Here is a 17,398-nt window from a genome sequence, read left to right as displayed (position 1 = left end):
TGCTTTGATTTTGCAATTTGTTGTGCTGCCTAGCACTGGGGTAGTTCTCCCAACATTGCTGCACAATTCCATTTGGCTTTTTGCCCCCACTTTGTGTTATTCCTCTGCCTCGCCCGTCGACTCGGTTACTTCGAGCCACAGGGTAAACCATCTTCTCGGCAGCAAGAATATTCTTCAGGAGGCCCCGAATGGTTCCGTCGACTGCACCGTCGCTTGTAAGCTTCCCAGTTGCAGCTTTTTACCAAGGGGAAATGGCGCGTTATTTCTTTACAGTGGTTCAGCAACACACTTGTAATTTCAGGGGAGTCGACTCATTAGGGTGGGAGCAAACTTGTTCCAGTATTTGTTCCCCCAACTAGGGCCTTCGACCTCAATTTCTCCTCGTAAGGCTTTAAGTTCTAATGCCAATTCAGTAATTTCTCGTTCAATCGAATAACACTGATCACAAGTCCATCGAAGGGGAATACTGTCTAGGCAATGCAACCACCAGTTTTTCCCGGCACACTGTGCATCTAAAACATATAAAAGGATAACAATTACAACTTATATTAATACATCTAGCTCTATGATTTTTACAAATGGGTCAACTTTATCGTGTTGTTTTTTTTTTTTTTTTTTTTTTTTGGTTTTTTTTTGTACTTGCACGGTATGATTCAACAAGCCCAAGTCCATTTACTTTTTCCGTAGTTTAACTTTCAGAGGGTTGTCCGTGGGCTCTGTAGTCCAGGCGTTAGTCTTGACTGGACCTTTAACTCGGCTGGCGTGTGTCCACCCCTTTTCAGCAGTTCGGATGGCTGTTTCTGCAGTGAGTAAAACACAAAAGGTCCCTCCCATCGAGGGGTTAATGATGTTTCTTTCCATGTTTTTATGAGTACCTTATCTGCAGGTTCTAGGGTATGTATTTTTATGTCCAGAGGTGGACGCTGTACCACCAACCCTTTTTCCCAAAGGTATTTTCTTTGCTTTAATAACTGTATTAGATAACTCCTTATTTGGAAATCCTTTATTTCTGGGTGGTCCTGTGGTATTTCTAAATCATAAGGCATACCATATAACATCTCGAAAGGTGAGATCCCGAGGTCTGTTCTCGGCTGCGTTCGTGTGTTTAATAGTGCTAAGGGCAAGCACTTTACCCATGACATTTTGGTTTCTATCATTAGTTTTGTGAATTGTTTCTTTATCTCTCCATTCATTCGTTCTACTCTTCCTGAACTTTGTGGATGCCATGGAGTATGATACTGCCAATTGGTACCTAGTGCTTGGAAGGTCTCCGTAATAATCTTTGATGAAAAATGTGGGCCCCAGTCGGAATCGATAGCTTCAGTTATTCCATATCGGGGAATTATTTCTTCTAACAATATTTTTGCTACCGAACGAGCAGTGGCCCTAGTTGTTGGAAATGCCTCCACAAAGTGCGGGAGATGGTCTACAAGCACCAATAAATAGCGGTATCGCCCGACCTTTGGTAACTCTGTAAACTCAATCTGTATTCTTGAGAATGGCCGGTATGTGAGTTCCCTTCCGCCGGGAACTCGTTTCCTTATTTCTTGTTTATTTTTGCTCTTCAATTGTTTGCAAACAATCATGTGTTAATTGTTTGCTAGATTCCCCATATAAGAACTGTGCAGGGTTCTGCAAGGAAGTAATTTCTAGGGTTAATTTAGGGGATTCAATCAAAATACTTTCGTATTTTAACAACCTAGAATCTGTTATCCATTTATCAGATTTTTGTTGCAAAACCCCTCGTATATTATGTGGTGTCAAAACATACAATTCTCTTCCAAATGCTATTTTCTGTGCTTCTTCTACTAGTAATGCAGCTGGTACTACTGCTTGTAGGCATGATGTTAGCCAACCCCTGCTAACGGGGTCTAGCAATTTAGATAAATAAACTATCAGGTTGTTTTTTTGTTTGTTTGTTTTGTTTTGTTTTGTTTTTTGTTTTGTTTTGTTTTGTTTTGTTTTATGTCCAGCCCATTCTTGTGCCTAGACCCCGTATGCAGTCCCTGCATCTATATTAGTGAATAAATAAAATGGTTTCTGTATCATCTGGCAAGCTCAACACAGGGGCACTTATCAGCTCTTTCTTTATGCCTGGACTGCGCTCATATCCCTGCAGAATTTGTTCTAAAGCTTGCCCGAACAAGTTAGGTGACTCCGTAAACCCCTGGGGAAGCACAGTCCATCGCAAAGGCAAAATAGTCTCGGCTCTCTTCATCAAGTGGGCAAGCCCAAAAGGCATCCTTTAAATCTATAACACTATACCATTGATCATACGGACCTAATTGACTCAGAAAGGTATACAGGTTGGCCACTACAGGGAATCGACTCACGGTTCTTTTATTCACCTCCCTCAGGTCATGTAGTAGTCTCCATTTTAAAGGGAGACATGCTGGGCTCGAGTAGGCCTTTTTCTAGTAATCTTTCTATTTCTGGTTTTAATCCCTTTCGTCCCTCTTTGGATGCTGGATATTGTTTTACACGAATGGTATTTCTGGACTAGAAATTTTAACTTTAAAGGGTGTTATGTCCAGCTTCCCTACTGAGTCTTCTGTATACCATACTTCAGGATTAATTTTATTTTCATCTTCCACTTTGAGGGAACATAATCTTATTCGAATTTCTTTCCCTATTACTTCTAAATTGATACCAAATTCGATTATTAAATCTCGCCCCAAGAGATTATATTCAGCTTCTGGAACTAAAAGCAAATTTCCCACTCCTATTTTGGAGTCGGTTTCGATAATTACCCCCTTTACAACGGGAACACGAAATGGCTCCTTGACGGAATCGACAAGAAATTCAATTTCTGGCTGCTGGGGGCCCACTTTCAATTTTATCAAGGGCTCTGCTCCTTTTTGGGTCCCCAGCAAAAAGAGCCCCTGACACGCCTCTTCCGCTTTAAACATTTTCTCATCTGCCATTTTCTCCCTACAGTTCCGCTTAATGTGCCCTTTCTTTCCACAGTAAAAACATTCTATCAGCTCACCCCGTTCCATTGTAGTCTCGCTATTAAGGGGTCTTATCTTAGGACTAGGCCCCTTATACTCTGCCCTTCGATCTTTGGATTTCTGAGCTGTACCTTCTCTGACTGCTGCAACCATCATTCGTACAGTCCTCCGCTCTTTTTCATCCTCTCTCCTGACATACACTTTCTGAGCTTCCCTTAGTAGTTCATCTAATCCACGATTTTGCCAATCCTCAAGTTTTTCCAGTTTCTTCCGTATATCTGTCCAGGATTTTGCTACAAATTGCGTTTTTAACAACGCTTCCCCTACAGGGGTGCTGGGATCTAATCCCGAGTATAACTGTAAATTCTTTCTAAGCCGTTCTAGCCATTCTGTGGACATTTCATCTTTTTTTCTGGTGTTCACTAAACACCTTTCCAATGTTCTGCCCCCTCGGCACAGATTCTCTAATACCCCGGACTAATATAGTCCGCAGATCTTGCATATGACCCCTGTGTAACGGGTCCTGGTTATTCCAGTTGGGCCTTTGCAGCGGCCATTTAGTGTCGGTTGCAGGGCCCTGTTGATGCTGTTCATCCCAAATCCACATACCAGCCCTACGGATCATTTCCCTCTCTTCTGCAATGAACAATATTCCTATTATCGATTGTAATTAGTCCCAAGTGTATACGTTGGGCCCTAAAAATTGGTCAACCCACTCCGCTACTCCCAGCAGGTCTTCTAAAAGACTCCCCATTTCCTTTCTTTAAAATCTCTAACGTCTCCAGAATTGAGGGGCACCGCCACATATCCCATTGCAATTTCTCGCAACGGATATAAATGTCCCATCACCTGATACTGCTGCTGTCTAGTTTTACTATGGGTGACAGGTCCTGTGGGTTGACTAGGGTCCGCTTCCTCCAGGTTCGGTACTAGTGGTGGAGCATTTGGACTAGGGGCTGGCACCGGGGGTGGTGGTGGCAGCACATAAGGTGGGGGAGTTACGGGAATCTCTTCCTCATGCCGCTTATTTCTTCGTTTATTGTGCTTCTCATCCCCTTTTTTTTTTAACGGACACAAGTTGATCCTAGTTTCTGACCCTATCCATAAGCGTGCATAATCACTCTCCTCTTGACTAAATGGTTCTTTTGAGTTAACATAAAGATTCAAGGCTTGGCAAATCCAATCCTCAAAGGACCCAAATACTGGCCAAACAAATGGTCCTTACGAATTTCCTTACCACCCCAAATTTCCATACAATAGTGTATCATTTTTATTTTACTCTTACCCTGTCTAGAGGGGTAATCATTCCAATATCTAATCATTAATCCTAATGGACTGTCCTGGGAGTTTTGCTTGCTCCCCACCCATGGGACCAGAAGGCCTGCTTTTCTTCTGTCCCATCTTCCAGGGTACACTCGCACACACTCACACGCACTCCCCTCATTCATGACTCGCTCCCTCGTGGGCTACAAGAACTGCACTACTGGAGGGTCCGCGCTCGCTTCGCCCACAATTGGACGTCTCAGTCGTCGTACCCCACGAATCCCAGCCCCAACCCGAGTGGAAATCCGGCCTATACTCACACGTCCTGCGTCTTCACTCGGGTCTTCGTGCACAAAGTTTAAGGGGCTGCCGGCGTTTACTTTGCTTATTGCAATTTAGAAGGTTCGTTGGTGAAGGATGGCGGCAAAATCCTCCAAGAGCCGCTAGAAAAAGAAGTGGGGCGCCCCCCTCAGAAAGGATCGCCGCCAAATATCCTTCATCTGAGTCACGGCACCAAATTGTAATGAATTTTTACTTAGTCTTGTAAGTAACAAAAGTTTTATTTTTAATCAAGCAATAAGCAAAGACAGCGCTGGGTGCGGCCTAGAGACCTCAGTCTCCCTTGCGGCACACGCACACAGCTGATTCAGTTCTCTGGTTCTTACAGTCTATCTCTGGTCCACAGCTTCCAGGTGTAACTTTTCACTCATGCTGAAGGCTCTCACAGTGTGCCTTGTATCATGTGAGCTTGACTGCTGCGTAGCCAGTTTCGATCGCCTTACTTTGGTTACTTATGAGGTAAATACATCAAGCAGAACAAAGCAAATAAGAACTCAAACAAACATCTCCTTGTTAGGTAAATACATCAAGCAGGACAAAGCAAGTAAGCATACAAACACTTCTCAGACCTCAAACAAACATCTCCAGGAGCTTTAATGAACAAACATTTCTCGGAACTACTTGTTACACTGGCATAGCACCCTTGCTTTAAAGAGTCTAAATCAGGGGTCAGGGCTTGGATCTCTGCCTCTTGCAGGGCACCCAATAGCAGATTCTGCCTCCTTTAACAGTGGATTCCTCTTCAGCTGCAGCAATGATCTGGAATTTCAGAGTGCTAAATTCAGCTAAAATGTGCTTAGATGAACACCAGAGCACCTCAGACTCCACAGGCTTAAGTGCTATAAGAAAAATGTTCAGGAAAAACACGTTTTTACAGCTTTCCAGCACTGGTAATGTAGCGGTGAAGGATGGTTTAGAGAACATCGCCACATTACTTGGCCACAAATGTAGCACTTTAAAAGAATTCAAATGTTTTTATATTTTTGAAACATTAAAATGGGAAGGTGTAGTAAATCTGAACTTAAAGACAGGATCAGCTCCAAACCTGAATAGTTTATTTGCTGTCTAAAAGTAAAGATCTGAGCAGCACAAATATTAGCAAAAAAACCCACATTTCTTAAAGAGCTTTATTTAGTAATATATGTACGGTGTTGTGTAGCAATACAATGGTTAGTAATACAGAGGATATCTGTGTTTAAACACTAATTTTCAGATTTGCAGTATCTCCTAAAATCTTCTTGTGCGCATAACTGGCAACTAGCTGAAAGATGGCACATTGCAAAACTTACAGATAAATTATCTGACTCCAAAATGAACAAAAAACTGTAGTGCTACTGTTAAAGAGAAAAGATGATATTTCAACCCTAGGCGTTCCTGCTTCAGCAGGGGGATTGGACTAGATGATCTTTTGAGGTCCCTTCCAATCCCAAACATACTGTGATACTGTGTGAACAGCAACAGGGAGAATGACAGAAGAATTGTCCCTTTTGTCGGAAGATGGCAGCAGCGAAACATGCTGTGCTGAGCAGAAACTAATTCTGCAGGGTGCCCTGCTCGCAGCTCTTGGCTTTAGGTAACAGGATTTATGATATAAAATACAAAACTAAATGACTGTTCTGCTGGCTTTGCTCTTAGGCAACCTGTTTAAATATGTGTGATAGAATTCAACCAGACTGTAAGCCAGCATAAATTGATTTCAGTGTGCTTTAATGATTATCACCGAGTGAATGAATGGATGGATGTTCCTGCTCCATTTGAAGTTTGTTGGAAAAAATATGCTCAGAAAGTTTGATTGGAATTGCAGTGTCATTTGGCTTATATTTCATTTGGGAAAACTAAAAATTTTTTTAAAAAATCAAAATTAAATAAAAAATAAAATAATTTATTTTAAAAATTATTTAAAATTTAGAAAATAAAATCTTTTTTTAAAAAAAAGCTAATCAGTATATTTGAAAGGAGAAGAGAGTAAAAATGAGTGAGAAACAAAAAGAAAATTAACATACAAGAACTTAGGAAGGGGAAAGAGGTGATATCTTAAGAAAAATATTTTGCAGCTTGCAACACGTCTACACCATTTACTTGCACCAGCTGCTCTAAGGAAACCCATCTAATGATCAGTAGTCGCCTTTCTGGTAAGTGTCTGAGTTTGTTTATATTTGGGATCCATCAACTCTATTCACTGTAGAGTATTCCCTAACTTAGCAAACTCCCAGTTAATTTGAAAATCAAATTGTATGAAAGCCACCTGTTCACATCAGGGTTCAAAATATATCACCTGAATTCAAGTCCTAAGGGATTTCCATATACCTACATCAAGCGAAGAGCTGTCAGCTCCTCTTACAAAATCATGCAAATGTGGGAATCTCAGCTTTCAGAATTGAAATATTTCTGTGCTGTTTTCTGCTGTATTAATTTCACTTGGGCTGGTACAACAAGCCACTAGTCTTCTTAGAAGTCAAGTCTAGCAAGATTAGAAATGTAGATTCAGAAATTTAACAACACATGAAGCTAAATGCAAAAATAAAGAAAGTTAACATTAAATTAAAATACCTGTGAAATTAACTGAAGTCCTGATTCGAACTGGAACATGCTGGGAAAACTGAATGTACGCCCTGGCTTTGATACTTTTTCACATTGTGTGGCCTTATTATTAAAATAAAACAATTATAGTTTTAGGAGGATAGGAAGAAAAATCCTGATATTTCTTGCAAAGGAGGAAACTGTTTTATTTTGTCTCTGTATCCAGTATGGCTTCATGTACAGCCACTACAGTGTGTAGTCCAGTAGCCTTCATGGTGCCAAGGGGTTTGCCGGACCTACCAGGTGTTTTCTGCTTCTTCCAGCAGAGCTGGATTCTTCTGCCTGCTACGGAGAAAATCCTTACTAACAGCAGAAATCCCACTGACGTTTTGTAGATTTGAAGCACACCCTGCACAGTGACAGCCTTGTCTCACCTGTGCCCCGGGGAGCAGGTCCTTCTTAGTTGTCCCTCTTGCCACCACTGCTTCATACCTGCAGCTGCAGAGATGACGCATTCAAATTGCACAGGTTCCATTTGTTCTCTACGACCAGGTAGGTTTTTTGTGTAAAACACAGTACGTTTGTGTTGGGTCAAATGTAGGAGACATCCAGCTTTGGTGATCATAGTTACAAATTCTAGGTGAAACTTAAAACCAGGGTTCACTCCTTGACATAAGACAAGCATCAGATGAGCATCAAACTCCTAGTAGGAATCCTTGGGCCTTTTAAAGAAGTGAGATGCTCAGTGATTGTTTGTTTGTTTGTTTTTTTCTGTAATAAGACTAGATTTGGCTTTCTGCTTCTTTGTGACAAACATACCAATGTTACCTCATGTCTCATATTTCCTCTGCATCTCCGCATTTACCCTACTTCACTTGGCTAAAAAGTTTCAGCATACTCGTAGTTGAGTCAACAATATTTTGTTATATCATGAAAAGTAGTAGGTATACATATATTCAATTAAACTCAGATCTTTCCTGTGTTCTTTTCACAGATTTCATACATGTCATTGTTGGGGGCACATAATTTACCTCAATTATGTGCCTAGGATTAAAAAAAATTCCAGACCTTTGCCCCCTCTTCATAGTATTACAGAAAGTTACCCCTATTTTTCAGTAAGATTTGCACTTGAAATCATAAAACCATTGTTTGTTTTTCATTTGAAATGCTTTTTTGGCTGCTGGTCTCAGAAAAGTATGTGCTGTCTGCAGTGGGGCGGATCTGTGACTTCTACTCTGGTCTCCACCCTGAAGTCTTGTGACTGGGCTGTGAGATGCAGATTCAGAGCTCCTGCCTTCTGTTTCCTATTCTTTGGTTAAGATAAAACAGAGAGACAGCTGTCATTTAAAAAGGCAAATAAAATGTTAGCAATTGCATATACTGAGGAGGAGGGGCGATAAACTGAAAAATTAAAATCACATGTCTTCAACTGTCCTTAATCAGAATTTGAACTATTACAATGAAATAATGTTAAAAATACAAGTGATACAACATTTTTCACAAACTTATGGATCTTGGACACACCTTTGTGTTTTGTACCAAAAATTTAAACTAGCTTTTACTATAAATGAGCATCACCAAGCTCTTCTACTACATAAAAATTTTTGCACATTCATGCAATTTTCCAGAATCTGGAAAAATTTTGTGGTAACCTTTTTTCCTTAACGAATAACTATTACAGCTCATTTTAGTTTGTATTTTAGAAACTAAAGTCTGAGACTGTGGTTTATTTCAGATAATTTTGTACTAACGGAATTCCAGTTTCTGGAGAACTTTTTTTCCCTATAGATATCACTGATACTTTTTACCTGAGAATAGTCTTTTCTGTTCCTGTAACAGCAGGCCACAGATATATTTACCTAACAGCTATACACTGAAAAGTTAAATTTCATAATTTATTAAATCAAAAAAATAATTAGCACAAAAATAATTAGCCTGATCAGATATTCTTCTTTATACTCTTACCAGAAAAAGTAATGGTTTGCACATTATGGACTTGTTGCTTCATCTTCCCTGTGAACAGAGTACTCCGCACCATGGCATGATGCGGTACAAGGAGGATTTTCCTGCATAACACAATTAGAAGCAAGAAATTAATTTATGAGTAATTCATTTGCTGTAGTCCATAACCATGAATTTTCCAAATTCACTTTCTTACTCGAAGCAATCTCCATGCTACTTCATAGCACTGGAAATGATCTCCGAGTACCAAAGGGCAAAATATTTCTTCCGTTAGGTTTTACTGCAAGTGCTCCATCAGACAATTTTCAGGGGAAAGGGCAGAATATACAGGGAAAGCAGATGTTGCGTTCTAGGGTTTTGTTTCCTTTGACCATATTTTTCATTGCAGCTATGACAATTTCACACATTTCCAGTGAAATTTATTTTATTTGAAAAGTATGTTCTTGATTTCTCTTTTTAGCCATGACTCAAATGTTCTGGTGATCTTCTCATTAACATCCCTTTTTAATGATGTTTTATGGACACAATCCAATAGCATTGCTTCAAATAAAGAGACACATGAAAGCTGATGAAAACAGGGATATCAAAGTGCTTGTGACAAGTTACATAAAGGCTTTTCTTCATTGTGTCCTCCTCATTTGCAAGTATTTGAAATCTTACTAAACGTAGTGCTAAACTGTTAAATCATTTCAAGGTTTTAGGATAGTTTACAGATAGTGGAAGGAGGGGCTGGCCACTTGGGAAGAATATAAGGCTATTGTCAGAGAATGTAGGGAGACAACTAGGAAAGCTAAGGCCTCCTTAGAATTAAACCTGGGGAGAGGGGTCAAGGGCAACAGAAAGAGCTTTTTCAAATACATGGCAGATAAAACTAACACCAGAGGCAATGTAGGCCCACTGATGAACGAGGTGGATACCCTGTTAACAGAAGATACAGAGAAGGCAGAATTACTGAATGCCTTCTTTGTCTACTCTGCCAGAGGCTGTCCTGAGGAGCCTCGTACCCCTGGGGCCCCAGAGGAAGTCAGGACAATGGAGGAGTTTGCCTCAGTTGATGAGGACTGGGTTAGGGAGCAGTTAGGCAATTTGGACATCCACAAATCCATGGGTCCAGATGGGATGCACCCACAGCTGCTGAGGGAGCTGGCTGAAGTCATTGCTAGACCGCTCTCCATCATCTTTGACAAGTCTTGGGAAACTGGAGAGATGCTTGAGGACTGGAGGAAAGCAAATGTAACTCCAGTCTTCAAAAATGGTGAGAAGGAGGACCCGGGTAACTATAGACTGGTCAGCCTCACCTCCATCCCTAGGAAAGTGATGGAACAACTTATCCTTGGTACCATCTCAAGGCATATCAAGGATAAGAGTGTCATTGGGGCAGTCAACATGGCTTCACCAAGGGTAAGTCATGCTTTACCAACCTCATTGCCTTTTATAAAGACATAACGAGGTGGATAGATGATGGCGGAGCAGTGGATGTGGTCTACCTTGACTTCAGTAAAGCCTTTGACACAGTCTCTCACAGCATCCTTACAGCTAAACTGAGGAAGTGCGGTCTGGACAATCGAGTAGTGAGGTGGACTGGGAACTGGCTGAAGGAAAGAAGCCAGGGAGTTGTGGTCAATGGGGCAGAGTCTAGTTGGAGGCCAGTATCCAGTGGAGTGCCTCAGGGGTCAGTACTGGGACCAGTATTATTCAATATATTCATTAACGATTTGGACGAGGGAATAGAGTGCACTGTCAGCAAGTTTGCTGATGACACCAAGCTGGGAGGAGTGGCTGACACACCAGAAGGCTGTGCTGCCATCCAGCGGGACCTGGACAGGCTGGAGAGTTGGGTGGGGAAAAATTAGTGAAATATAACAAGGGCAAGTGTAGAGTCTTGCATCTGAGCAGGAACAACCCCAGGTTCCAATATAAGCTGGGGAATGACCTGTTAGAGAGCAGTGTAGGGGAAAGGGACCTGGGGGTCCTGGTGGACAGCAGAAGAAAAACTTGAAGAAAATAGGAGTTGAAATCTGATATTTTATGTTGTTGGTTTGTTACGTGAAAACTGCTGAGAAAATTTAAGAGGAGAAGTGTAAAACCTCTTACTTCTTCAGAAAGAGATCTAATCCCTGCTAACATTTCTGCAATTACATATGTTTGCACTTTCTGTCTGCTTTGGCAGCAGTATACATGGAAGAGGTTGGGGTTTTTTTAAAATATAAGAATTGTTTCTGTCCTTTTGGCCTTAGTATACAAGTCCACATGGAGCAGAATGAGTTACATGTTTTCTAGCAGTAATTTTGTGTGTCTGTGTGTATGTATGTCATAAAAACATTTACTCATGCTGTCAGCAAAAGCAAAATAACAACTAAAAGGAAAGAACAAGTTGGCTCTTAGGAAATATGGGGTAAACTGCACGTAAGGAACATGTCACTTCCTAGACGTCTCTGTTGTCAGTGCACAAATGAAGCCACACTTGCAAAAGACTTCTCTGTCTTTGCAGAGGGGAGGAGAACATCCCCATTTCCTCTTTCTCTGCTATTGAAGAGGGGATCTGTTTTGCACTGTCAAATTCCTGCCCTCTGGCAGGAGCTAGAACTTGTGAACCTCTGTGCCTTTTGTTTGTCAACCCATCTTAATCAAATTAAATGACATTAACTAATGTATGAAGTGTCCACTTCTTCATTAAGGGTAAGATCTCCTATTTTGACTTGTTTTGGTGTGTAACACTGTTGACTACTGCTATCCCACTTTTTGCTCTGTGCTGCTTTCATTACTCTGCTACAGATTCCTCCATCCATCCATCTGTTCCTGGAGCCTTTGTCCTACTTGCTCAGAAATCTCATTTGTTCCCATTCCAGTGATGTAATGACAAATGTCAGATGTGTTTTCCACCAGGACCATACATTCTTTTTTGGCTTTAATAAACTAAAAATGAGAGAACCCCTGAAGCACATTTTTATTTTTAATTAAATAGTTAAATATTTTAAGTCACTACCTGTTGCTTTAGCAGAAAACTTTATTTCTTACAGTAGAAGCTATTTTATTACATACTTTCATGCATGGGTAACAATAATACCTAAATCTTCAGTAGACTTCTGAATTAGGGTCTGAGGGCTTCTGTGGAGGTTATGCAAACAATTTTCATCTGCCGAACAGGGCTCCGAGCATACAGTGCACAACTACATGATGATCTAGTTGGGCCTAGATCTTGATACCTTGTGTATCAGTCCTTCATCTGAGCCTCATGTCATGGCTGAAAGTAGCATAAGAACAGTCCTATCTGCATAGTTCCAGCTCTCCAGGCTGCCAGCCTGGCTGGGAGCTAAAATATAGATGTTTCACTAAGTTGTACTAATAAAACCAGAGTTAGACACTATGAAGCTCTTTTTAATGTGACTTGACATGGTTTTCCCACATTAATCTCTTGAAAGTTTATGGAAACCCAACCTCCTCCTGTGTAGAAGTATATGAAATGACATAACTTCTTAATGCATCTGGAATGACATTTGATAAAATGCCATATGGCACATTTCCGACAATTAAGTAGGGGCTTTTCAGCTGAAGAAAGAAAAAGAACCCGATTCCTTTTTTGCTTTCATAAGAACTGAAATCACAGACAGTTCCTGTGAGTCAGAGTGCTGTACTATGGAAATTCCTTCCAAAAGAGGGGATGGCTGGTCAAAATAGGAGCTAGTTATGGAACAGAGCTGGATCCATCTGTAAAAGGCACTCTTCAGATGCATTTTTTGTATGGAGGAGCATATGACTGCTGCTAATAGCAAAGTGAGAAGTGTGATGAGCTTGGAGACTTTTTCAGCTGTGTTTCCTGAAAAGTCTTTGAAGGGTTTCTCTTTCACTCAAAAGCCAATGATAGCTCAAGAACTTGTAACTTGATATCCCCAAAACAAGAAAAAGAAAGGTCAGGTCACTGGAATGAGATCTGTCTATAGTATTAAAAATGGAGTTTCCCCCCACCCCATATTTCGCCCATAATTTGTTCATTAATCAACATGTAGGAAAAAAAGACATAGGGAGACCTCAGTGCTAACGGCAGCACTAAGGTTTCCTGCCTCACTTCTCTGGTGGCTTGCTACTGTCCATTCAGGTCTCTCACTCTGCCATGTCAACACAACCACAAACCTTATCAATGAGCTCATCTATCTTAAAAAATAATCCACATTTTCACTCATATTATTCTTAAAGATTAATCAGTTCCTGGGCTGATATTACTATGTAAACTGATACTGCCTCTGATGCTGAATATCCAGCCAAAGCATACATGTCTGGCTTCTTTGTGTCATGAGACTTCTGTTCTATTGATATGGGAATACATGTAAAAGTAGCACATCAGGATAGTGCCTGTTTTGAGACTATACGTAACAACAATCCAGTCCTTTGGTTGACAGTGGATCTGGGATGTCTGACCCCAGCTTTCTTTTTGAGGGACACCATAACAAATTTTTAACATTTCTTTTACAAGCAATTTTGTACCTACTGTAAAGTTACTAAATCTCAACCAGAAATTATCTTTGCCCTCTGAAGACTTTTAAGTCCTCTGGACAGAATTGCTATGGTGTTGGTAAGGCACAGTGGAGGTTTGTATTTCAGAACTTGTTCCTTATCTCAAACTATGACGTGGTTCTTTGATGGACACAAATGCACATGAGGAACAAGGTGGCCACTGTTCTGTGCACTTCAGCAGTGACCGTCCAAGGCAGAACTGAGCCCAGGAAAGAGTCCAAGATATTTACATTAGTAAAATCCAAGGGGAAAGTTTTGCAGGTGTTTTTCTAGGATATGGAAATGAAAATGAAAGTGAAAATCACAGCATCATTTTGATCCAAACCAAGACCATTTGTCCTCCTAATTTAGTTCAGTTAGCTCATTGGGTCTGTTCTATACCCAGATATTATCTATAAATACAGAAATTGGTCGCCTAAAGAAAGTGAATCTTTTCCAATGTAGCCTAGTCAGAAGAGGAAGGTGCATTTTGGAGAGAGGCAATATGAGTCAAGGGTTCTTTATAAGGTTACGCTTTTTAAAAAATGCAATAATTGCTTTCTAAATATTTCTCTCATCTCTGAAAGCACTTGGAAAAACAGAGGACGTGTGAGGATACTTTGTTTAATTGAAAAAATGAATACAAAAACATTACTTATCTTTGAAATAAAAGTTATCTTGAAGGTTTTGTTGTCAACTTATCCATATGTCCTTCCATATGCTTCAGTGGAACCATGCACGTGCTGTGAAAGACTGATGACTAACATAAATAACATTTTATGTGTATAATGCTGCATTTTTCCCATGTTTTATGCTGTCTGGGGGGGCAGGCAGGAGACAAGAAGTATTACTCCTCCTTGAAAGTTATAACAGGAAGTTTAATCTTTACTAATTATGGAGGAGAAAGGAAAGATAACTTTCACTCTATGAAAATCCAACACTTACAAGGAATAACCTTGTAGAGCTCAAATTAGGTCAGTGGAGACTGGTGAGCTGGCCTCTCATTTCTGTGGAGATGCACTTTGTTTACTGGAGGCACCTGCTTCAGGTTCAGCATATGAATTCCTTTTTTTTTTTACAGAATGACAACACAACTCCTGCTGTGGGCCACATTTCGCTGTTGTTTCAGGGTTTTTAGAGCAAAAGACAAAACAGACATACTTTTCCACCTAGCAATAAGAACTAGACAAGATTTCATCCGAATTGTAATGTGGTAATTCCTTGTAATTCATCACTGATCTTGAAGTTTCAGGCATAGGTTTAGTTTGTGGACCCACATAGCTTTCCAATTTACCACATTACGTATTTTCAAGAGACAAAGTAAATCAAAATCCTGAAATCTGTTGGTGGTTGAATTTATATTTGGATTACACTCAGAGTTTTACAAGTAATGTCTATAAAAATAATGAAAAAACTTAATTGACCAACACCTGGGACTGGCTTAAAATTAAGGTCTCTATTTTATAGACTCTTAACTGTTTTCAGCACCACTCCCAAGCAACTTTCACAGTAGAGCATTGTGTTACTCAGAGATTTGCAATAAACCCAAAAGAGCACTGGCTTTTGTTTGTATATGGTACAGAAATGACACCTGCACCACATCAATAACCATGCTATACAATCTGTGCACTTTTTCATTTGTGGATTTATGAGTAGTGCCATACTCCGTTGCCCTTGAGGCCTCACCCTCTTATTTCCACTTGTGACCTGGGTTGTGTTCAGCCTCGTCAGTCATTTCACATTTCCTCTTTTGTCCTTCAGGAAAGCTTGCAAGTGTTGCACCACTTCTGAACGTTTGTCCACATTGCCTGGTTCCATGTTTGGCACCAGTTCAACACCGTGCAAGCTCTTCTGCAGCACAACACACACACGCGCCATCTGCCAAATTTTATGGTGAGAATGGAGTGACTTGCATTTGAATGGGTGTTCTTGGCTTTTCTTGGCAGCTAATTACCTTCAAAGTTGATGCTAGCAATTGGTGCTCAGCTGGTTCTTTTTAATAAGGCCATGTTAACAAATAAGTCCATGATTTCTGGTTGACCTTTGAACTCTTACACTTCTACTTGTTCTGTTTCTTGCTGCAAATATAATTTCAGAGGCTACAGTTTGCAGATGTTAGATTGAGATTGAGTTCAATAGATGCACATCTGTACATAATGAGACTACTAAATTCTCCATAGCACAGTTTTATGATTAAAATACCATGCAAATATAGCCTAGTTTCTTATTATTAATCAGAACCATAGAAAAAATTGGTCCAAACTGAATGTTGTCAAGACTGACTATAGAAGGTAAGGATTGGTTCCTCTTACTCTGGGTGTTTTTTTTCCATTGAAGCAGTGTTTTGGGAAATCTGTGGTCTGTGGTGGGACACAGGTGCCGTGCCTGGCTATTCCCGGAGAAGGCAGAAAAATCAGACCTGCTTTCCCCTGGACTATTCAAAGGGCTCTCAGTTTTATTCCTGGTAGCCTCATCCAGCAGTCTGGAGCAGGTGAGGTCCCTCAAAGTCCTGGCCCAAAGCAAGTGTATTGATCCCTGTGGTGGTGCGTATGTGCCACTGAGTCACTCAAAGGCTACAGGGTTGGGGTGGGAACAAATCTGAGTTGCTGTGGATGGACAGTGCAGGCACAATGTGATATGCAAGCTGCAAGGAGATGCACATAGCAGAGATTAAAATCTTCAACTTACGCTGTTAACCTTTTGCTGTTTGTAGGAACGTGAGCCTTTCTAACCTTAGAATTCATACCTGGATAAATGCAAACACATTTTCATGTGCCTGTCCATCACACACACAGGCTACCCTCCTGCCCCCAAAATCGAAGGGCCAAAGTCAAAAAGAACTTGCTGGAGTTTTTTTGTAGATGTAAGGCAGTGAATATTTCCTTACTCTCTTGAGAAACAGCCAGCTCTTCCCACTGATGCTAGGATAAGAGCAACAACAAAAAAATGCCGTGTTACACACTTGTTCTAAAAACTTGAACCCGGACTGTTCATGTTCAACTAAAATGATAAGCCAGTGAGAACAGTGTCACTTTATATATAATGTCTGTGTGTAATGCCATTATATGAAAGACAATACAGTAGCTATAGCTTGCAACACTATTAGTGGCTAAGATATCTTATTGCTGTGCTTGTTGAAAACTATGGGCCTTTTCTGTAGTCATATCCTTTTTAGCTTTCTTTCATTTTGGAAATGAAAAGCACAGGTGTGGCAAACTTATTGTTGTAGCTGCAGACATGCCTTGAATGCAGAAGTACAGGTAACTATTTTTTCATTAATTCTGGTCATAGGAAAGGACAGAAAAATATGCCTTGTAATAATCACTAAAGCAACTACTTGATTTGGAAGTGGTAGGACCACTTAAGAGAAATTAACTTCCAATAGAAATACAATCTTGTGCACACTGGTCTTATTTCAAAACACTTCAAAAGACAATTTTTGCCTGTCCCTTGTAGAACTTGCGGTGTTTTCTCCTGCAGATATCAGATAATAACCTTCCTGAGACAGCTGATGGGTTATTAAAAACTGAAAAATAGTGTATAAAATTGGTGACAATTTTAGTGACATCATAGAAATGAAAAACTATTTCTCTGTATTTTAAAGTTAGTCTGAATGAGGCCTGTGTTTCCTTGACAATGTATCATGTATTTAGACACATTTATTACAATAAATTTATTGTTCACCCAGACTAGGGCACTAATTGAAAAGGAAACATGGAATGTAATTCTGACATGCTGTCTTGACAGGCTGCTACTGTAAAATAGGGTTATTCTCACAACTTCACAAGCAAATCTATTGCCTCTCTTCAGCTTTTTCTTACATAAAATATGTCAGAGCTGATTTATTCCTGCTATAATGACAGATAGATTAA

This window comes from Columba livia, chromosome Z (assembly GCF_036013475.1).
Source record: "Columba livia isolate bColLiv1 breed racing homer chromosome Z, bColLiv1.pat.W.v2, whole genome shotgun sequence".
In the NCBI taxonomy this organism is placed as follows: domain Eukaryota; kingdom Metazoa; phylum Chordata; class Aves; order Columbiformes; family Columbidae; genus Columba; species Columba livia.
The sequence above is the reverse complement of the archived record's forward strand: the minus strand, read 5'-3'. Positions refer to the sequence as shown.